Raw genomic sequence first — 22,348 nt, 5'->3', positions numbered from 1 at the left:
AGCTGCTCCCTGCATGCGGCGCGCAGGGAGCGATCCCTGCAGCTCCGCTGCTGTCAGGAGAAGAATAGCAGCGGAGTTGCAGGGATCGTCCTCTGCTTCCTTCCTGACCCAGGCGCGTGCAGCTTCATGACGTCATCATCCAGCGCGTGCCTGGGTCAGGAAGAAAGCTGCCGGCAGCCAGGAGAATGCTGCAGGGGAGCGAGCTGAACTGCTGAGGTAAGTATTTTTTTTTTTTTTTTTTACTGAAACACTGGGGAGGGGAGGCGCTGGGACAGAGCAATATGGAGGCGCTGGGACAGAGCAATATGGAGGCGCTGGGACAGAGCAATATGGAGGCGCTGGGACAGAGCAATATGGTGGCGCAGGGACAGAGCAATATGGAGGCGCTGGGACAGAGCAATATGGAGGCGCTGGGACAGAGCAATATGGAGGCGCTGGGACAGAGCAATATGGAGGCGCTGGGACAGAGCAATATGGAGGCGCTGGGACAGAGCAATATGGAGGCGCTGGGACAGAGCAATATGGTGGCGCAGGCACAGAGCAATATGGAGGCGCTGGGACAGAGCAATATGGAGGCGCTGGGACAGAGCAATATGGAGGCGCTGGGACAGAGCAATATGGTGGCGCAGGGACAGAGCAATATGGTGGCGCAGGGACAGAGCAATATGGAGGCGCTGGGACAGAGCAATATGGAGGCGCTGGGACAGAGCAATATGGAGGCGCTGGGACAGAGCAATATGGAGGCGCTGGGACAGAGCAATATGGAGGCGCTGGGACAGAGCAATATGGAGGCGCTGGGACAGAGCAATATGGTGGCGCAGGGACAGAGCAATATGGTGGCGCAGGGACAGAGCAATATGGAGGCGCTGGGACAGAGCAATATGGTGGCGCTGGGACAGAGCAATATGGAGGCGCTGGGACAGAGCAATATGGAGGCGCTGGGACAGAGCAATAGGGTGGCGCTGGGACAGAGCAATATGGTGGCGCTGGAACGCGTGTGCCCCTAGTAACCCGATGTTTATCATGGTTACCAGCCTGATCGCTGCTCCCGCTGGTCACACACAGAAAAATGGTCCAGGACACTTTGCAGCGATCAGCGACCTCACAGCAGGGGCCTGATCACTGCAAAGTGTCACACATAGCGACATCGCTAGTGAGGTCGCTGTTGCGTCACCAAAACCGTGACACAGCGGCGATCTCGCTAGCGATCTCGCTATGTGAGATGGGGGCTTTAGGCTGCATTCTCACATTTGTGTGAAATGTCCGTGTGCTGCCAGATTTTTTTATCGGATGGTCCACTGACTCGTACAGTTTTATAGATCCATTCACACATCCATGAAAATCACGGATCTGAGAATGAGATCTGTGAGGGTCAGGGAATGTCCTGTTCTGATCCGATATTGAGGATTAGAATAGGACATGCTTAATGCGTCGGTAAAACAGGGCAGCACACCGACACTGCACACGGATACAGGAATGTAGAATTATTATGTATAGCACAGTTCCTTAGTATATAGTGTACTCACTTATTATGTATAGCGCCATCCTTAGTTATATAGTTTCCTCTTTTATTATGTTTAACACCCTCCCTTATTATGTACCATCATCTTTAGCTGTAGGGGCTCACAGTTGGGGGATGATCATACTGTGTTAGGGTCAGCATACTTTTCCCTGGAAGTTGAGGTGGGGTACAGTAGGGTCATTATGCTGTGCATGTGGAGGAATTCACCATGGGGGTATCATACTGTGTTTGGGGGGCCCTTTTATTGGCATCACACTTTATGGGGCAATGAAAGAGATCTAGGACTCGAGCAGGAGGAAAATTACTATGTAAAGGATGGAAAGTTGTGAGATCTGATCTTTGGTGACCCCGACAATTATTTTTTTATTTTTTTTTTTTGGGGGGGGTTCCAATCAGAGCTTCTGCTATGGGGCCCCATGATTCCTATGTACGCCCCTGGGAATGGAGCTTTCAGTGGCATCATTCATGATTTTCCATCCAGCGACTTGAGGATGCATCATTGTAACTTGCATTAGTGTGCCATAGACAAGGATCTTGATGAAGAAAATCTTGGTTTATTTCCAGTGCAACAAACAGTGTTTTTTGTGTTGGACGACATGAAGTGTTGAAGCTTCTTGTGTGACACAAGGTCTTCGGCAGGCTGCACGCGAGTTGAGCAGACATCGTTGTCTTCCTTCTGCAGAGCCAGAACCATCTCACTGAAATAGCTGTGTATCAATTAAAATTTAACTTTTAATCAAAGACTTATAAAATAAGGTGCAAGTGCTCACAGACTAACATATACACAATAAAAGAGTGATCCACTCATACACTCCTTTACTCCAGTTATCACACCCAACAACATCAGGTGTTCACATGACCTTTCACATGTATAACTGGTTACCCCACCTATACTCAAAGCAGGAAAATTTACCCAGAAAGGTCCTGCTCAGATACAATAATGGTCATGCAACGAACAGCATCTAATGGTACACTTCAGTGACCATCTTATTTTAATACTAACTAGATAAGGATCAATGTAAAAGATATGTTGAAAGATGCTTGTTGGATAGGAGAAAATATAAAGGTAACATATTTATTTAACCCATAAAGCAGCAATTTGTAGTGTTAGAGTCTTCCCAAAATAAATAACCCTCTTTCATGGTTATGATACTTAAATTGTACACATACACCAAGGGCCAGGGACAGGACTCGCTTAATTTCTAACCCTATACCACATATCCCCAGTTTAAATAGACCTGGGAAAGAGAAAGGGAATCTAAATGGAATGTGCTCCAAAGAGTGCTTGTCACACCCAGGTGTGCGGCAATGGGCCCAAACAAAAGCGCTCAGGTCCATAGCTCTAGAACAACCCCTATTGCCAGGGAGATAGGCAGTCCCTGCGGACATATGCATTCCCCCGTAGCCTATGCGGGGCATCTTGTGGAACCTTTATGTAAACTCTATAAAGGAGCTCCACATGCCCTTTCTCAGCATGTACAGAGTCAAAAATTACATTAATCTTGTTTTTATGCTTGACCGAACTAGCAGAAGCAATACCTCTGATTAGACAATAAATCCATTAAATGAAGAGAGGTGATAGTCACTGGTATTTTAATGTCACCACAAGAACATGAGATGAAAGAGGAAGAAGGGGAAAATATATTAAACACATAACCCAATAATAATTGAGTAGCCAGTTCCTTTTGGTAGTGCGAGACATAAAGGACCTGAGCACATACAAACAGGAGGAAAGAAGGAAAAAGGACCAATGGGCAATATCCCTCTTTTTGTCCCTAACTAACTTAATCCCTACCTACGTGGAGGTTGGCACCCTACCATCCTACGCCAGTGGCGCCCCCAACTCATTAATAATCATAATTAAGCCCAATAGCTATACCGCCAGAACCATCTCAACCTTTTCTGCAGTTAGAACCTAACGGTTAGAAAAAGCCAGACCCACCATAATCTCAGTGAGGTGCCACAGGTATCTGTGGAAAGTTTTTATTGCTGCCTCAGCAACAGGTTGGTTGATTCCTTTGTATGCTACAAGTTCTTGGAGTAATGTCAAGTCATTTCACGGAGATGTGGCTGGGATCTGACAGCGGTACCAGCCTTCAAGTATAAGCAGGCAGTAAAATTGCAAAATTGACGGAGACTTTTTAACTCTGTCAAAATTAAATGAAATTGGTGACGAATCATGAAGATATACGCTCTGAATATCACTTTGGCCATCCATCAAGCATGATGGTAGGCGCCTGGAGTGTTGATGTGTATGTCTGGGTTTGCCAGTGAACCAAGGAACAGGAGTGCCAGTGTTAACAATTCCTTGTAATCATCTCTTGGATGGCATTGTGCCAGCTGGTTGGTGTAAAATTCAACTAGACACTCCTTTTTAAGTGGTCCTAGCTCAGTTGAAACTCCATTCAAGCCGAAAACCTTTGTTTTATCCAGTTGATTCCAGGCAACTTTATAACTTTATATTTGGACCTGTTGACACCAGACACAATTTAACAAACATGTGAAACACATTTTAAAGAAGGCACCACCTAGTACTCGGGATGAGCCTGCAGCATGTGATGAATTGCCAATTTACCAGAAACCAGAAAGAAACATGCTATGGATACAGGGATCACCAAAAATAGAAAATATTTTATTGAACCATTCAGCAAACAATTAAAAACACTTAGTCAAAAATTACATGAAAACACTGTTAACTTAAAATAAGCCTAAATAGCCCATGCATCTCAAACCGCCAACCATAAAGAGTCTAAAAGATTGATAATAGTAGAACAGTACAGCACTGAGGACATTTTCATGTGTTGTCAACAATCTATGCCTAGAAATATATGAAAGACTCGATGGTCAAGGTGTAAACATTTAGAACATAGTATGATTAATTATAGACTATCCATACAAATTGTGGATAGTATATGTTGACAAAAGTACCAACAGAAATAAATTGGCCGCCTAAACTTGTCAAAGTAATAGATGAACTAAAATAATACCTACTCTGCCAATTAGTAAAGCGATGATAAAAATGACATGCACTGTAAGCATCAAATAAGTGCCACAAAAGAACTAACAGAACTGTTGGAGATAAATGCAAGACACATAATTGTGTCAAAAGGAAAATATCGCAAACCTTTGAATGCCATGATATAGCAAGATCCTCGATTAGAAAATGGTTGGAAGAGAGCTGCAGGGCAGAGATGCCCAACGCGTGTCGCCAAACAAACTGTGGCTTCCTCACGGGTCTGTATCAGCTGAATGAATTTGTTTAAATGAACAGACCATCAAAGAAAGATAAATGGCTGTTCGACTTTACCGAGAGCAACCATATTGGGGATACAATTGCGCATGCTCCAGACCGCAACATATTCACATATCAAAAGGAAATGTGCTACCGCACATGTGCACATTGACCAATTTGCGTTCCAGTCACTTATTGACATTCACGCATGCGCGTGAGGTAAATGGCATCAATTTATATGGTGCATCTTGTTAGAGGCGCGTACCGCGCACACAAAGTAGAGCGAACAGTCTGATCTTGTGCATCGCACCCAGAAGGGGAGCGTACGGATGCGCAACTTTAATCTAGTTATACACATCGCATTTTTTTGTACATTTTTGTTTGAAAAGATGGCGCAATACCAGATTTACCCAAAAGACCATCAGATCTCAATATGTTACAAGATGCGTTATATTTCTATGCAAGTAACCAGAAAAAAAATTGTAAGCAATGGTTAGAATAAAAATGTGCTTGCAAGAACACAAGGCAAAATATTTGAGTCCCTAAATGCATAAATATTACAGTAAAGGTAATTGAAGAAGGCAATTATAGATAATTGAAAAATATCACTATCTCAGGACAATGGTAATCAGTGTCCCTATTAGATGAAGCATGCCAATCACAATAGAATTCTAAAACCCACGAGCTGAGTGTTACCATCTCCAGAACCAATTCCAATTACACTCCCCAAATTAGATAAGATAATATAGGTATCAAGGATCCAAACTGATGTATTATAAAGTTAGCAACCCATGCAAATATAATCTGGACCTAAATATAGGAAAATACTTATGCCAATATAGATAATGTATAATCATTTTTATACCATATACCCTTAAAAGGATATCAGTCTAATGTTTATAAGTATATTGAATGATTTACATCAGTGATGTCAAACTCAAACACAGGGCCAAAATAAAAAATACTTGGCGAAAGTTGCAGGCCAGCCAGTATACAGTATAATGGGCCCCACACAATCATCCATACAGTATAATGGCCCCACAGGGGTGGTGGTTCTGGTGTCACGGGCCATGTATAGTCACCCTGCAAGCCAGATTTGGCCCACAGGCCAGAGTTTGACACGTATGATTTACATAAACACACAGAAGAATACAATTTGAGATCAAATAAATAAGAGGACGAAGTCCAAATAAGCCCAGTTGGGGTAGTGACGTGTGAGGACTTAAGGAGATTGCAGTAAAGGTGGTTGAAGTCCTTTCTTTTTCTTCACTCTGAATCATCTTTCGAGATTATCTGGAGGAAGTTTCCGGGATCTTGTCCTCCGTCATGTTTTTGTCACACAACACGTCACTACCCCAACTGGGCTTATTTGGACTTCGTCCTCTTATTTATTTGATCTCAAATTGTATTCTTCTGTGTTTACGTAAATCATACGTGTCAAACTCTGGCCTGTGGGCCAAATCTGGCTTGCAGGGTGATTTTATATTTGTCCCGCTACACCAGAACCACCACCCCTATGTCATTATACCGTATGGAGGACTGTGGGGCCCATTATACTGTACTGGTTGGCCGGCAACATTCTCCAAGTTTTTTTTATTTTGGCCCGGTGTTTGAGTTTGACATCACTGATGTAAATCCTTCAATATACTTATAAACATTTCCATGATATCCTTTTAAGGGTATATGGCATAAAAATGATTATACATTATCTATATTCGCAGAGTTTTTTTTCCCATATTTCAGGTCCAGATTATATTTGCATGTGTTGCCAACTTTATAATAGCTCAGTTTGGATCCTTAACACCTCTAGATTACCTTAGCTGATTTGTAGAGTGTAATGGTTCTGGAGACTAACACCTTGTGTGTTTTAGAATTCTATTATGATTATCATACTTCAACTAATAGTGATACCGATTACCTTTGTCCTGAGATGGCGGTATTTTTCAATTACCTTTTACTGTAATAGATTCATGCATATTTATGTTGTCGCCGTTGTCTCTGCAGTTGCTACTACTACAGCAAAGTTCAGCCGATGCTGTTGACTGCTGAACTTGCTCAGTTTCCATTTTTCTTCATTTCTCTGCCTATAATTCTCTCCTAAATCTTCTTTCCTCGACCTTGGCCAGCTTTTTGTCTAATGTTCCCATGCTTCCACAACTACCTTTTTCTCTTTGAGGAAGCAAGAAGTCACATTCTTCCTTAAGTTTCATGGCATCAGCGTGAGCGGCATCAAGTGTCTTAACAAATTCCTTCTCCTTGGGTTCTTGTGTTTTGGTTATCTGTTTAGCATCCTTCTTGACTCTTCTATTGACCAAAAAGACCCTTCACCTTACTGATCACGTGATATTTTTGCCTTGTTGAGATTTTTGCTTTTACCCAGAACCAAAGTACTTTGTTGGCTGTGACAGTAGCACTGGTACATGTTGGTTGCGATTGTGTACAGAGCAGGAAATAAAACCTGGCCAACACCTGCCGATTCGCATGCTTGCCCTCCGCTCCATTCACTTCAGGTGTTGGCTGGACAGCTGTCTGTTACACAGGGATTCACTCATCCATAGTTTTAATCACCTTAATATCGTTCATCAACGCTTACAAATTACTATTATAAATTATAGTAAGTGAATTTCAGGCAAAAATATATATAGACAGTAAGACACATGGGAGTGGTATAGGCTGCTGCGGGAATATTTAGGGATTAGAGTTACCTAAAACAGTGAATAACACTGAATGTTGTCTGTAATCTGGCAAGTTTACTTTGAATCCATCAATAGTTTGGTTACCAAGAATGCCACGTCACTGAAACAAATAGAGATAAAAGAATAGCCTTCCAAATATCCTAATGCAGGAGGGTGGAAAGGACCATGTCACAGTAGGAATACCTTTATAAAATAGATATTTTATTGATAAGAATAAAAATAAGACAAAGATACATGAAAAACAGGTGTCTCTCATGTGAGGGAGTAGCCTGACCCAAAGTCCAATGATTAGAGCAAAAACATACAGATAAAAAGTATGTGTATGTAAAATATATATTATATAACATAATGTAATATTAAAATAAATTAAATAAATGTATTTTATATATTGCAAAACTCTTGTTCATTGAGTAATGCCGCAAAAAATATTCACAAAATAGTAATCCTAGAGGGTTCATATCTGTGATCTAAATGGGGGTTGTGCGCTAACAATGTGATCGTTCTGTCCCCATATAGTGTGCACATGAACAATCGTTCTTCCTCACGCAGTTTAGATTGATGTTCTTGTTCTGTAAAAGGCTGATTTCCACAGGCCATTGAACTTGTTTTATCTATTCGTGCTCGATTTGAGCAGAATTCTCTCCGTCTAAATACGGCTTTAGCGCAGATTGTTTCCAGTGAATCAGAGGATGAGGCCAATCTATCTATATATACCGGTAATTTCATGGAGTTTATTCATGTCTTTTCAGGATTAGCGAAGCGTGTTGGAGCTCGGCTACTACTGGCATCTACTTCAGAGGTCTATGGAGGTAATTGTGACATTACATTTGTGTATTTTAGAATATTGCTAAAGAGGGTAAAGGCCCCGTCACACATAACGAGATCGCTAGCGAGATCGTTATTACGTCACGGTTTTGGGATCGCTGGAGAGTCGTTTCGTGATCGCTGGGGAGATGTCAAACATGCAGAACTTCCCAACGATTTCGGCCGCCCCAGCGATCTAACTAACGATGTCGGCGGTCGTTGGGACGCTTTCACACAGCAGCTATTTCAACGATCCACACCTTGATAGGGACTGTATTGTGTCACAAAGACGTGCATAAAATTACTTTTCGTAAAATTACGTGCATTTTTGACCACTTTTTTGCGCACGCTTTTTAAAAATGCTCCATGTGCCCCTGTGTCTGCCGGCAAAGTGAATGTGAAATTCACTTTGCCGTACAAACACTGCGTAAATATACGCTGCACTTTTATGGGAGAAAGCGCGGGCGTAAAAAGAATCAACATGTCAATTCTTTACACACCTGCGGCTGCACTTTCTCCCATAGGAACCCATTATCCCCGCTGGAATTACGCATTAAACCACTTTATTTTTTTTATTTTCACGCTTACTGTTTTGGGGTTCCTCCACTTCAGGGGCACGGAAAAGTCCAATTTATGCACGCCTACGTGTCTCAGTTCTGAATCGCTAACGAGGTCGTTGATAAGGTGTCAAATACAGCGATGCACACTGCCCAGCGGGAGCGCGACGACCCAGGGATGGTCCAGGAAGCTTTGTAACGATCAGCGATCTCACAGCAGGGGCCTGATCGTTGCTACCTGTCAGACATAACGAGATCGCTAGCAAGATCGCTATTGTGTCACAAAAACCGTGATGTATCAACGATCTCGCTAGCGATCTCGTTATGTGTGACGGGGCCTTTACACTTGAAATCGCTTTCAACATTGTTCCTGCGTCTCATTATCTTTACCACCATTATCTCAGGTGTCAAGCTGCAGAGCAAAAGATAAAAAGTCCAGACTGTGATAAATGATGTCATGTCGGCTCTTGTAATCTTTGGCCTTTTTATTGTTTGTTGTTTTGATATAATGGTTCCTTGTAAAGCCCATAGTCTGTATTCTACTTATTTTTTTATTACATTCACTTTATGCTTTTTCCTCAATCTCCTCCTATGTTAATCATCAGATCCAGAAGTACACCCTCAAAATGAAGACTACTGGGGACATGTGAATCCTATTGGCCCCGAGCTTGTTATGATGAGGGAAAGCGAGTAGCAGAGACCATGTGCTATGCTTATATGAAACAGGTTGGTCGTGTTACTAATATTTAGTGTAACCTGGAAGACGTCTTACAACCTACAATAACACCCCTCCCCCCCACCCCAAATTTTTGACCCATGTCATGAATCAAAATCGCTCATACAAGTCTGTGGGTCCGTGGAAATTATGGATAGCATTAGTCGGTTATACAGTAATGTCTAAAAAAAAAATCGTTTGTCTCCCAAGCAAATATATAAAACTGGAGGATATCATGGTCCGAATAATGGGGTCTGACAAAAACTCTTAATGAGGCCTTGCAGACGCCCTTATTCTGACCTCTATATCTTTAAGCCCTATGTATTTCCTGTGCTCTAATTACATTAGGGAGACTTTATTTGCTGAGGGATTGTTTTTTTTTGCTGATGGTGTGATTTGCCCAAGTTTCAAAACTATTGCACGTTGTGTAATTTGCGCAGTTTTAAGTCCCTTGATAAGTAGCTAATCTTGTATGTGATGGAGTAATTGATTTTTCCACTACCCATGTAATAGAGTGCTTTTTTGTATTAAATCTACTATCTTTACAGCATGCTCCATCTGAAATGGGTCAATTTAGTCTTACAATATTAAAATGTCTGTGGCACACAAGCAATATAAATGTTCTGTACATTAAGAATGGTAGAAATGGTAAAAACAAAACAAAACCCCAAAATACACCGTTGGAGAATTAAATGAGGGTCCCATCTTGATAACGATCAGCTAAGCCGCTAGGGCCCTATGCAAGACCTGGCAAGACAGAGGGCAATAAAAGCTGCAATCCTTCATTTGGGTGCTACAGTTGAAATGAACATACACACTGCAATTACCCCCTCCCTCCCCTAAGTTTTAAAGCTGATTGCTCAAGGTTGCTTCACTCGGTAATTGCCTAAAAAAGTGGGAAATGTTTCAGTTACTATGTTATAGGTGTTCTATATAGACTGGGTCAACGTAGGGAACCACTCAGATAGCCTTCTAGTGGTGCTGTGACTTCTTAGCATCTACTACTCATCTGCTTTTTTTCCTACGAGGCTGTGACTTAATTCTGCTATCTTTTTGTGAAAACCACAAAGTTCAGTCTTTGAAGTTGGGTTTCTGCCATAACTTTAAATGACAATGAGTTCTGGGGTGGCCAGTCCACTCTTCTGCTGCCAGCCTCATCTTGATATAATAATGGCTTGATCTTCACAGCAGTGGGCTTGAAGTTGTTATATTATTGCTAATTATGTTTTATTTCCAACCAAAAATTTCAAAGGGTGTTTCATTATGTAAAATAGAATGTGTTTATACGAGTCACAAATTACAGAATCAATTAACCATGCCAGAGCAATTCATTATAGACCTGAGGTCTTCAACAAATGGTTTTGTGAATGTGTGTCCTTGCTATAGGAAATGCTGCATTGATAACATTATGTCATATAATACATGCTGTGCCCTCTCAAGGAAAGCTAATCACAACTTATTGGAAACATTTACATGGGTTTTCTTTTTATAAATGGGTACAATTTCAAACTGCACATAGAAGCAAGCAACTCGTCAACATTCATAAGAACAGAGGACTTCTTAATTCCATAGGCTACCGGCTACCTCTGCAAACTAACAAAGGGCAGTATTCTATCAGAGGTGGCTAGGTTCCTGGGCAAGTAGTGCAGCTCTTGTATGCTTTATGCTATAGAGCTTGCAAGCGCTGCTCTGAAGCTAGCCAGATGGCTGGATCCAGCCAGGTTCATTGTCCCTGCACTTACACAATGCTGCAGAGGCAAAGCTGGCTCTGCTGTCAACAGTGGACAGTTTGGGCCAACTGTGCGGCCATGTTGCTGGTCAGTTTCGTCGTTCATTCAGGAACGCCCCCTGGCAAGTAAGAAGCCAGTAGGCTGGTTAGTGGTACCTTCCAAAACTCGTAATGAAAACAACCTTGTAAAGCGATACAAGCTATGGTAGAAAAATACATGCTTATTTGTGTAGAATGTTTTTACAAACAAAAGTCTAATTTTTACTGGAAGAAAATGTGGTCTCTAAACTGCTTTTCTTGTTGGCAGGAAGGTGTGGAGGTCAGAGTGGCTCGGACATTTAATACATTTGGGCCACGTATGCACATGAATGATGGAAGAGTTGTCAGTAACTTTGTACTACAAGCACTACAAGGAGAGCCTTTAACTGTAAGTACGAAATGGCAAACCGTTCTGGTCTAAATACCCTCTAATAGGTTTCTTCTAATTGAAGGATGGTATAAACATCCTGCCTGTTCCTCACCTCCGCGCATGCTGTTTTCTGCACCAAATCTTTTAGTTGGATTAAAAGGAAATTGGTCTCTATACCGTACATGATAGAATGAATGAAAAATGAATCAGCTTATTAAAAAGTTCTTTCATAAAGTTAAGTGAAGTTGCATCACTAGCAAATAAAATTGGCCAAGGTTTTCATGCCATGTTTTATGGAAGGAATCTGAAACTTTTAGGCATTACGATTTCTCTACTCATTGTTTTGGGTCCAGAAGTATGACATAGCGGTTTTCTAATGATATTTGCATCATGATTGTACACCTATTATGAGTCGTCCTCGTCAATCCTTAACCTCCTCCTCATCCATCCTAGTCCTCCTCGACATCGTTGTTGCCCTCCTAGTCCGCCCTTGAGGGAGTCCTTGTGTCCTCCAGGCTTCATCCTTTTCTGGCCCGCGGCCTCCGGGCCTCCTCCTTTTCTGGCCCGCGGCCTCGTCCTTTTCTGGCCCGCGGCCTTGTCCTCTCTGGCCCACGTTCTCGTCCTCTCTGGCCCTCATCCTCTCTGGCCCGCGTCCTCGTCCTCTCTGGCCCACGTTCTCGTCCTCTCTGGCCCTCATCCTCTCTGGCCCGCGTCCTCGTCCTCTCTGGCCCGCGTCCTCGTCCTCTCTGGCCCGCGTCCTCGTCCTTTCTGACCCGCGTCCTCGTCCTCTCTTGCCTGCGTCCTCTCTGGCCCGCGTCCTCTCTGGCCCGCATCCTCTTTGGCCCGCATCCTCTCTGGCCTGCGTCCTCGTCCTCTCTGGCCTGCGTCCTCGTCCTTTTTGGCCCGCGTCCTCGTCCTTTTTGGCCCGCGTCCTCGTCCTCTCTGGCCCGCGTCCTCTTTGGCCCACGTCCTCTCTGGCGTGCGTCCTCTCTGGCCTCCGTCCTCGTCCTCTCTGGCCCGCCTCCTCTCTGGCCTGCTTCCTCGTCCTCTCTGGCCCGCGTCCTCTCTGGCCCGCGTCCTCGTCCTTTTTGGCTTGCGTCCTCATCCTTTTTGGCCCGCGTCCTCGTCCTTTTTGGCCCGCGTCCTCGTCCTTTTTGGCCCGTGTCCTCGTCCTTTTTGGCCCGCGCCCTCGTCCTTTTTGGCCCGCGTCCTCGTCCTTTTTGGCCCGCGTCCTCGTCCTTTTTGGCCCGTGTCCTCGTCCTTTTTGGCCCGCTTCCTTGTCCTTTTTGGCCCGCGTCCTCGTCCTCTTTCGCCTGCGTCCTCCATACCTTGTCCTTTTGGCCCGCGTCCTCGTCCTCTTTGGCCCGCGTCCTCGTCCTCTCTTGCCTGCGTCCTCTCTGGCCCGCGTCCTCTCTGGCCCGCATCCTCTCTGGTCCTCGTCCTCTCTGGCCTGCGTCCTCGTCCTCTCTGGCCTGCGTCCTCGTCCTTTTTGGGCCGCATCCTCGTCCTTTTTGGCCCGCGTCCTCGTCCTCTCTGGCCCGCGTCCTATTTGGCCCGCGTCCTCTCTGGCGCGCGTCCTCTCTGGCCCGCGTCCTCTCTGGCCCGCGTCCTCTCTGGCCTGCGTCCTCTCTGGCCTGCGTCCTCGTCCTCTCTGGCCCTCGCCCGCGTCCTCGTCCTTTTTGGCCCGCATCCTCTTCCTTTTTGGCCCGCGTCGTCGTCCTTTTTGGACCGCGTCCTCGTCCTCTCTGGCCCGCGTCCTCTTTGGCCCACGTCCTCTCTGGCCCGCGTCCTCTCTGGCCTCCGTCCTCGTCCTCTCTGGCCCGCGTCCTCTCTGGCCTGCGTCCTCGTCCTCTCTGGCCCGCGTCCTCTCTGGCCCGCGTCCTCGTCCTTTTTGGCTTGCGTCCTCGTCCTTTTTGGCCCGCGTCCTCGTCCTTTTTGGCCCGCGTCCTCGTCCTTTTTGGCCCGCGTCCTCGTCCTTTTTGGCCCGCGTCCTCGTCCTTCTTGAACCCTCGTCCTCTTTGACCCGCGCCCTCGTCCTTTTTGGCCCGCGTCCTCGTCCTTATTGGCCCACGTCCTCGTCCTTTATGGCCCGCTTCCTCGTCCTTTTTGGCCTGCGTCCTCGTCCTTTTTCACCTGCGTCCTCCATACCTTGTCCTTTTGGCCCGCGTCCTCGTCATCTGGCCCGCGTCCTCCATACCTCGTCCTTTTGGACCGCGTCCTCCATACCTCGTCCCTTTTGGCCCGCGTCCTCCATACCTGGTCCTCTGGCCCACGTCCTCGTCCTCTGGCTGGCGTCCTCCTTACCTCGTTCTTTTGGCCCGCGTCTTCCACTCCATACCTGGTCTCCTGGCCCGCGTCCTCCATACCTGGTCCCCTGGACGGCGTCCTTTTGGCCCGCATCCTCCATACCTCGTTCTCTGGCCCGCATCCTAGTCCTCTGGCCAGCGTCCTCCTTACCTCGTTCTTTTGGCCCGCGTCCTCTATACCAGGTCCCCTGTCCCGGGTCCTTCATACCTCGTCCTTTTGGCCCGCGTCCTCCATTCCTCGTCCTCTGGCCTGCGTCCTCCATACCTGGTCCTCTTTGGCCCGCGTCCTCCATACCTGGTCCTTTTTGGCCCGCGTTCTTTTCTGGCCCGCGTACTTCATACCTCGTCCTTTTTAGTCCGCATCCTCGTACTCTGGCCCGCATCCTCGTACTCTGGCCCGCGTCCTCCATACCTGGTCCTTTGGCCTGTGTCCTCCATACCTGGTCCTTTTGGCCCATGTCCCCCGTACCTGGTCCTTTTGGCCCGCGTCCTCCATACCTGGTCCTTTGGCCCGCGTCCTCCATACCTGGTCCTTTTGGCCCGCGTCCTCCACACCTTGTCCTTTTGGCCCGCGTCCTCCATACCTCGTCCCTTTTGGACCGCGTCCTTCATACCTCGTCCTCTGGCCCGTGTCCTCCTTACCTCGTTCTTTTGGCCCGCGTCCTCCATACCTGGTCCCATGGCCCGCGTCCTCCATACCTGGTCCCCTAGCCGGCGTCCTTTTGGCCCGCATCCTCCATACCTCGTTCTCTGGCCCGCAACCTCGTCCTCTGCCCCGCGTCCTCCTTACCTCGTTCTTTTGGCAAGCGTCCTCCATACCTGGTCCCCTGTCCCGCGTCCTCCATACCTCGTCCTTTTACCCGCGTCCTCCATACCTCGTCCTTTGGCCCGCGTCCTCGTCCTCTGGCCCGCGTCCTTGTCCTCTGGCCCACGTCCTCCATATCTGGTCCTTTTTGGCCCGCGTCCTTTTCTGGCCCGCGTCCTTTTCTGGCCCGCGTCCTCGTCCTTTTTTGCCCGCGTCCTCCATACCTCGTCCTCTGGCCCGCGTCCTCCATACCTCGTCCTCTGGCCCGCGTCCTCCATACCTCGTCCCTTTTGGTCCTCGTCCTCCGGGCCCGCGTCCTTTTCTGGCCAGCGCCCTTTACAGGCCCGCGTCCTTCATACCTTGTCCTTTTTGGCCCGCGTCCTCGTCCTCTGGCCCGCGTCCTCCATACCTGGTCCTTTTGGCTCGCGTCCTCCATACCTGGTCCTTTTGGCCCGCGTCCGCCATACCTGGTCCTCTGGCCCGCGTCCTCCATACCTGGTCCTTTTGGCACGCGTCCTCCACACCTCGTCCTTTTGGCCCGCGTCCTCCACACCTCGTCGCTTTTGGTCCTCGTCCTCTGGCCTGCGTCCTCCATACATCGTACTCTGGCCCGCGTCCTCGTCCTTTTGGCCTGCGTCCTCCATACCTCATCCTCTGGCCCACGTCCTCGTCCTCTGGCCAGCGTCCTCCTTACCTCATTCTTTTGGCCCGCGTCCTCCATACCTGGTCTCCTGGCACGCGTCCTCCATACCTGGTCCCCAGAACAGCGTCCTTTTGGCCCGCGTCCTCCATACCTCGTTCTCTGGCCCGCATCCTCATCCTCTGGCCAGCATCCTCCTTACCTCGTTCTTTTGGCCCACGTCCTCCAAACCAGGTCCCATGTCCTGCGTTCTTCATACCTCGTCCTTTTGGCCCGCGTCCTCCATTCCTCATCCTCTGGCCCGCGTCCTCCATACCTGGTCCTTTTTGGCCCGCGTCCTTTTCTGGCCCGCGTCTTTTTCTGGCCCGCGTCCTCGTCCTTTTTTGCCCGCGTCCTCCATAGCTCGTCCTCTGGCCCGCGTCCTCCATAACTCGTCCTCTGGCCCGCGTCCTCCATACCTCGTCCCTTTTGGTCCTCGTCCTCCGGGCCCGCGTCCTTTTCTGGCCAGCGCCCTTTACAGGCCCGCGTCCTTCATACCTTGTCCTTTTGGGCCCGCGTCCTCGTCCTCTGGCCCGCGTCCTCCATACCTGGTCCTCTGGCCCGCGTCCTCCATACCTGGTCCTTTTGGCCCGCGTCCTCCATACCTGGTCCTTTTGGCTCGCATCCTCCATACCTGGTCCTTTTGGCCCGCGTCCTCCATACCTGGTCCTTTTGGCCCGCGTCCTCCATACCTGGTCCTCTTTGGCCCGCGTCCTCCATACCTGGTCCTTTTTGGCCCGCGTTCTTTTCTGGCCCGCGTACTTCATACCTCGTCCTTTTTGGTCCGCGTCCTCGTACTCTGGCCCGCATCCTCGTACCTTGTCCCGCGTCCTCCATACCTGGTCCTTTGGCCCGTGTCCTCCATACCCGGTCCTTTTGGCCCATGTCCCCCGTACCTGGTCCTTTTGGCCCGCATCCTCCATACCTGGTCCTTTGGCCCGCGTCCTCCATACCTGGTCCTTTTGGCCCGCGTCCTCCACACCTTGTCCTTTTGGCCCGCGTCCTCCATACCTTGTCCCTTTTGGACCGCGTCCTTCATACCTCGTCCTCTGGCCCGCGTCCTCGTCCTCTGGCCCGTGTCCTCCTTACCTCGTTCTTTTGGCCCGCGTCCTCCATACCTGGTCCCCTGGCCCGCGTCCTCCATACCTGGTCCCCTAGCCGGCGTCCTTTTGGCCCGCATCCTCCATACCTCGTTCTCTGGCCCGCAACCTCGTCCTCTGCCCCGCGTCCTCCTTACCTCGTTCTTTTGGCAAGCGTCCTCCATACCTGGTCCCCTGTCCCGCGTAATCCATACCTCGTCCTTTTACCCGCGTCCTCCATACCTCGTCCTTTGGCCCGCGTCCTCGTCCTCTGGCCCGCGTCCTTGTCCTCTGGCCCACGTCCTCCATACCTCGTCCTCTGGCCCGTGTCCTCCTTACCTCGTTCTTTTGGCCTGCGTCCTCCATACCTGGTCCCCTGGCCCGCGTCCTCCATACCTGGTCCCCTAGCCGGCGTCCTTTTGGCCCGCATCCTCCATACCTCGTTCTCTGGCCCGCAACCTCGTCCTCTGCCCCGCGTCCTCCTTACCTCGTTCTTTTGGCAAGCGTCCTCCATACCTGGTCCCCTGTCCCGCGTCCTCCATACCTCGTCCTTTTACCCGCGTCCTCCATACCTCGTCCTTTGGCCCGTGTCCTCGTCCTCTGGCCCGCGTCCTTGTCCTCTGGCCCACGTCCTCCATACCTGGTCCTTTTTGGCCCGCGTCCTTTTCTGGCCCGCGTCCTTTTCTGGCCCGCGTCCTCGTCCTTTTTTGCCCGCGTCCTCCATACCTCGTCCTCTGGCCCGCGTCCTCCATACCTCGTCCTCTGGCCCGCGTCCTCCATACCTCGTCCCTTTTGGTCCTCGTCCTCCGGGCCCGCGTCCTTTTCTGGCCAGCGCCTTTTACAGGCCCGCGTCCTTCATACCTTGTCCTTTTTTTCCCGCGTCCTCGTCCTCTGGCCCGCGTCCTCCATACCTGGTCCTTTTGGCTCGCGTCCTCCATACCTGGTCCTTTTGGCCCGCGTCCGCCATACCTGGTCCTCTGGCCCGCGTCCTCCATACCTGGTCCTTTTGGCACGCGTCCTCCACACCTCGTCCTTTTGGCCCGCGTCCTCCACACCTCGTCGCTTTTGGTCCTCGTCCTCTGGCCTGCGTCCTCCATACCTCGTACTCTGGCCCGCGTCCTCGTCCTTTTGGCCCGCGTCCTCCATACCTCATCCTCTGGCCCACGTCCTCGTCCTCTGGCCAGCGTCCTCCTTACCTCATTCTTTTGGCCCGCGTCCTCCATACCTGGTCTCCTGGCACGCGTCCTCCATACCTGGTCCCCAGGACAGCGTCCTTTTGGCCCGCGTCCTCCATACCTCGTTCTCTGGCCCGCATCCTCATCCTCTGGCCAGCATCCTCCTTACCTCGTTCTTTTGGCCCACGTCCTCCAAACCAGGTCCCATGTCCCGCGTCCTTCATACCTCGTCCTTTTGGCCCGCGTCCTCCATTCCTCGTCCTCTGGCCCGCGTCCTCCATACCTGGTCCTTTTTGGCCCGCGTCCTCCATACCTGGTCCTTTTTGGCCCGCGTCCTCCATACCTGGTCCTTTTTGGCCCGCGTCCTACATACCTGGTCCTTTTTGGCCTGCGTCCTCCATACCTGGTCCTTTTTGGCCCGCGTCCTCAATACCTGGTCTTTTTTGGCCCGCATCCTCCATACCTGGTTCTTTTTGGCCCGCGTCCTCCATACCTGGTCCTTTTGGCCTGTGTCCTCCACACCTCGTCCCTTTTGGCCCGCGTCCTCGTCGTCTGGCCGGCGTCCTCCATACCTCGTCCTCTGGCCCGCGTCCTCCTTACCTCGTTCTTTTAGCCCGGGTCCTCCAGACCTGGTCCCCTGGCCCACGTCCTCCATACCTCTTCCTTTTGGCCCGCGTCCTCCATACCTTGTCCTCTGACCCGAGTCCTCGTACTCTGACTCGCATCCTCGTCCTCTGGCCCGCGTCCTCCATTCCTGGTCCTTTTTGGCCCGCGTCCTTCATACCTGGTCCTTTTTGGCCCGCATCCTCCATACCTGGTCCTTTTTGGCCCGCGTCCTCCATACCTGGTCCTTTTTGGCCCGCGTCCTCCATACCTGGTCCTTTTTGGCCCGCGTCCTCCATACCTCGTCTCTTTTGAACCGCGTCCTCTGGCCCGCGTCCTCGTCCTCTGGACCGTGTCCTCCTTACCTCGTTCTTTTGCCCGCGTCCTCCATACCTGGTCCTTTTTGGCCTGCGTCCTCCATACCTGGTCCTTTTTGGCCCGCGTCCTCAATACCTGGTCTTTTTTGGCCCGCATCCTCCATACCTGGTTCTTTTTGGCCCGCGTCCTCCATACCTGGTCCTTTTGGCCTGTGTCCTCCACACCTCGTCCCTTTTGGCCCGCGTCCTCGTCGTCTGGCCGGCGTCCTCCATACCTCGTCCTCTGGCCCGCGTCCTCCTTACCTCGTTCTTTTAGCCCGGGTCCTCCAGACCTGGTCCCCTGGCCCACGTCCTCCATACCTCTTCCTTTTGGCCCGCGTCCTCCATACCTTGTCCTCTGACCCGAGTCCTCGTACTCTGACTCGCATCCTCGTCCTCTGGCCCGCGTCCTCCATTCCTGGTCCTTTTTGGCCCGCGTCCTTCATACCTGGTCCTTTTTGGCCCGCATCCTCCATACCTGGTCCTTTTTGGCCCGCGTCCTCCATACCTGGTCCTTTTTGGCCCGCGTCCTCCATACCTGGTCCTTTTTGGCCCGCGTCCTCCATACCTCGTCTCTTTTGAACCGCGTCCTCTGGCCCGCGTCCTCGTCCTCTGGACCGTGTCCTCCTTACCTCGTTCTTTTGCCCGCGTCCTCCATACCTGGTCCCCTGGCCCGCGTCCTCCATACCTGGTCCCCTAGCCTGCGTCCTTTTGGCCCGCATCCTCCATACCTCGTTCTCTGTCCCGCAACCTCGTCCTCTGGCCCGCGTACTCCTTACCTCGTTCTTTTAGCCCGCGTCCTTCATACCTGGTCCCCTGTCCCGCATCCTCCATACCTCGTCCTTTTTGCCCGAGTCCTCCATACCTGGTCCTTTTTGGCCCGCGTCCTCGTCCTCTGGCCCGCGTCCTCCATACCTGGTCCTTTTTGGCCCGCGTCCTCCATACCTGGTCCTTTTTGGCCCGCGTCCTTTTCTGGCCCGCGTCCTTCATACCTTGTCCTTTTGAGCCCGCGTCCTCGTTATTCGACCCGCGTCCTCCATACCTGGTTTTCTGGCCCGCGTCCTCCATACCTGGTCCTTTTGGCTCGCGTCCTCCATACCTGGTCCTTTTGGCCCGCGTCCTCCATACCTGGTCCTTTTGGCCCACGTCCTCCATACCTGGTCCTTTTTGCCCGCGTCCTCCATACCTGGTCCTCTGGCCCGCGTCCTCCATACCTGGTCCTTTTGGCCCGCGTCCTCCACACCTCATCCTTTTGGCCCGTGTCCTCCACACCTCGTCCCTTTTGGCCCGCGTCCTCGTCGTCTGGCCAACGTCCTCCATACCTCGTCCTCTGGCCCGCGTCCTCATAACCTTGTTCTTTTAGCCCGGGTCCTCCAGACCTGGTCCCCTGGCCCACGTCCTCCATACGTCTTCCTTTTGGCCCGCGTCCTCCATACCTTGTCCTCTGGCCCTCATCCTCGTACTCTGACCCGCTTCCTCGTCCTCTGACCCGCGTCCTCCATACCTGGTCCTTTTTGGCCCGCGTCCTCCATACATGGTTCTTTTTGGCCCGCGTCCTCCATACCTGGTCCTTTTTGGCCCGCGTCCTCCATACCTGGTCCTTTTTGGCCCGCGTCCTCCATACCTGGTCATTTTTGGCCCGCGTCCTACATACCTGGTCCTTTTTGGCCCGCGTCCTCCATACCTGGTCGTTTTTGGCCCGCGTCCTCAATACCTGGTCTTTTTTGGCCCGCGTCCTCCATACCTGGTCCTTTTTGGCCCGCATCCTCCATACCTGGTTCTTTTTGGCCCGCGTCCTCCATACCTGGTCCTTTTGGCCTGTGTCCTCCACACCACGTCCTTTTTGGCCCACGTCCTCGTCGTCTGGCCAGCGTCCTCCATACCTTGTCCTCTGGCCGGCGTCCTCCTTACCTCGTTCTTTTAGCCCGGGTCCTCCAGACCTGGTCCCCTGGCCCACGTCCTCCATACCTCTTCCTTTTGGCCCGCGTCCTCCATACCTTGTCCTCTGGCCCGAGTCCTCGTACTCTGACCCGCGTCCTCTGGCCCGCGTCCTCCATTCCTGGTCCTTTTTGACCCGCGTCCTCCATACCTGGTCCTTTTTGGCCCGCATCCTCCATACCTGGTCCTTTTTGGCCCTTGTCCTCCATACCTGGTCCTTTTTGGCCCACGTCCTCCATACCTGGTCCTTTTTGGCCCGCGTCCTCCATACCTGGTCCTTTTTGGCCCGCGCCCTCCATACCTGGTCCTTTTTGGCCCGCGTCCTCCATACCTGGTTCTTTTTGGCCCGCGTCCTCAATACCTGGTCTTTTTTGGCCCGCGTCCTCCATACCTGTTTTTTTTTGGCCCGCGTTCTCCATACCTGGTCCTTTTAGGCCCGCGTCCTCCATACCTGCTCCTTTTTGGCCTGAGTCCTCCATACCTCGTCCTTTTTGGCCTGCGTCCTCCATACCTCATCCTTTTTGGCCCGCGTCCTCCATACCTGGTCCTTTTTAGCCCGCGTCCTCCTAACCTGGTCCTTTATGGCCCACGTGCTCCTAACCTGGTCCTTTTCGGCCCGCGTCCTCCATACCTGGTCCTTTTAGGCCCGCGTCCTCCATACCTGGTCCTTTCTGGCCCGCATCCTTTTCTGGCCCGCGTCCTTTTCTGCCCCGCGTCCTTCATACCTCGTCCTTTGTGGCCCGCGTACTCGTCCTCTGGCCCGCGTCCTCGTACTTTGGCCCACGTCCTCCATACCTGGTCCTTTGGCCTGCGTCCTCCATACCTGGTCCTTTTGGCCCGCGTCCCCCATATCTGGTCCTTTGGCCCGCGTCCTCCATACCTTGTCCTTTTGGCCCGCGTTCTCCACACCTTGTCCTTTTGGCCCACGTCCTCCACACCTCGTCCCTTTTGGCCCGCGTCCTCCATACCTCGTCCTCTGGCCTGCGTCCTCTTCCTTTTGGCCCGCGTCCTCCATACCTCGTCCCTTTCGGCCCGCGTCCTCCATACCTCGTCCTCTGGCCCGTGTCCTCGTCCTCTGGCCCACATCCTCCTTACCTTGTTCTTTTGGCCCGCGTCCTCCATATCTTTTCCCTTTTGGCCCGCGTCCTCAATACCTCGTCCTCTGGCCCGCGTCCTCGTCCTCTGGCCCGCGTCCTCCTTTCCTCGTCCCTTTTGGCCCGCGTCCTCCATACCTCGTCCTCTGGCCCGCGTCCTCGTCCTCTGGCCCGCGTCCTCCTTACCTCATTCTTTGGGCCCGCGTCGTCCATATCTGGTCCCTTAGCCCGAGTCCTCCATGCCTGGTCCCCTAGCCCGCGTCCTTTTGGCCCGCGTCCTCCATACCTCGTTCTCTGGCCCGCAATGTCGTCCTCTAGCCCGCGTCCTCCTTACCTCGTTCTTTTGGCCTGCGTCCTCCATACCTGGTCCCCTGTCCCGCGTCCTCCACACCTCGTCCCTTTTGGCCCGCGTCCTCGTCGTCTGGCCAACGTCCTCCATACCTCGTCCTCTGGCCCGCGTCCTCATAACCTCGTTCTTTTAGCCCGGGTCCTCCAGACCTGGTCCCCTGGCCCACGTCCTCCATACCTCTTCCTTTTGGCCCGCGTCCTCCATACCTTGTCCTCTGGCCCTCGTCCTCGTACTCTGACCCGCTTCCTCGTCCTCTGACCCGCGTCCTCCATAACTGGTCCTTTTTGGCCCGCGTCCTCC

The 22,348-nt window shown here is 51.2% G+C and overlaps 1 pseudogene; it reads left to right on the top strand.

The window, feature by feature from the left end:
* LOC141203872 (UDP-glucuronic acid decarboxylase 1-like) overlaps positions 1 to 22,348 on the top strand; it is a 97,739-nt pseudogene that overhangs the window by 2,144 nt on the left and 73,247 nt on the right.

Source organism: Phyllobates terribilis, unplaced genomic scaffold (genome assembly GCF_046119375.1).
Source record: "Phyllobates terribilis strain yellow unplaced genomic scaffold, ASM4611937v1 Scaffold_125__1_contigs__length_5108534, whole genome shotgun sequence".
Taxonomy (NCBI): domain Eukaryota; kingdom Metazoa; phylum Chordata; class Amphibia; order Anura; family Dendrobatidae; genus Phyllobates; species Phyllobates terribilis.
Note: the sequence above shows the minus strand (reverse complement) of the source record. Positions and strands in the feature narration are given on the sequence as shown.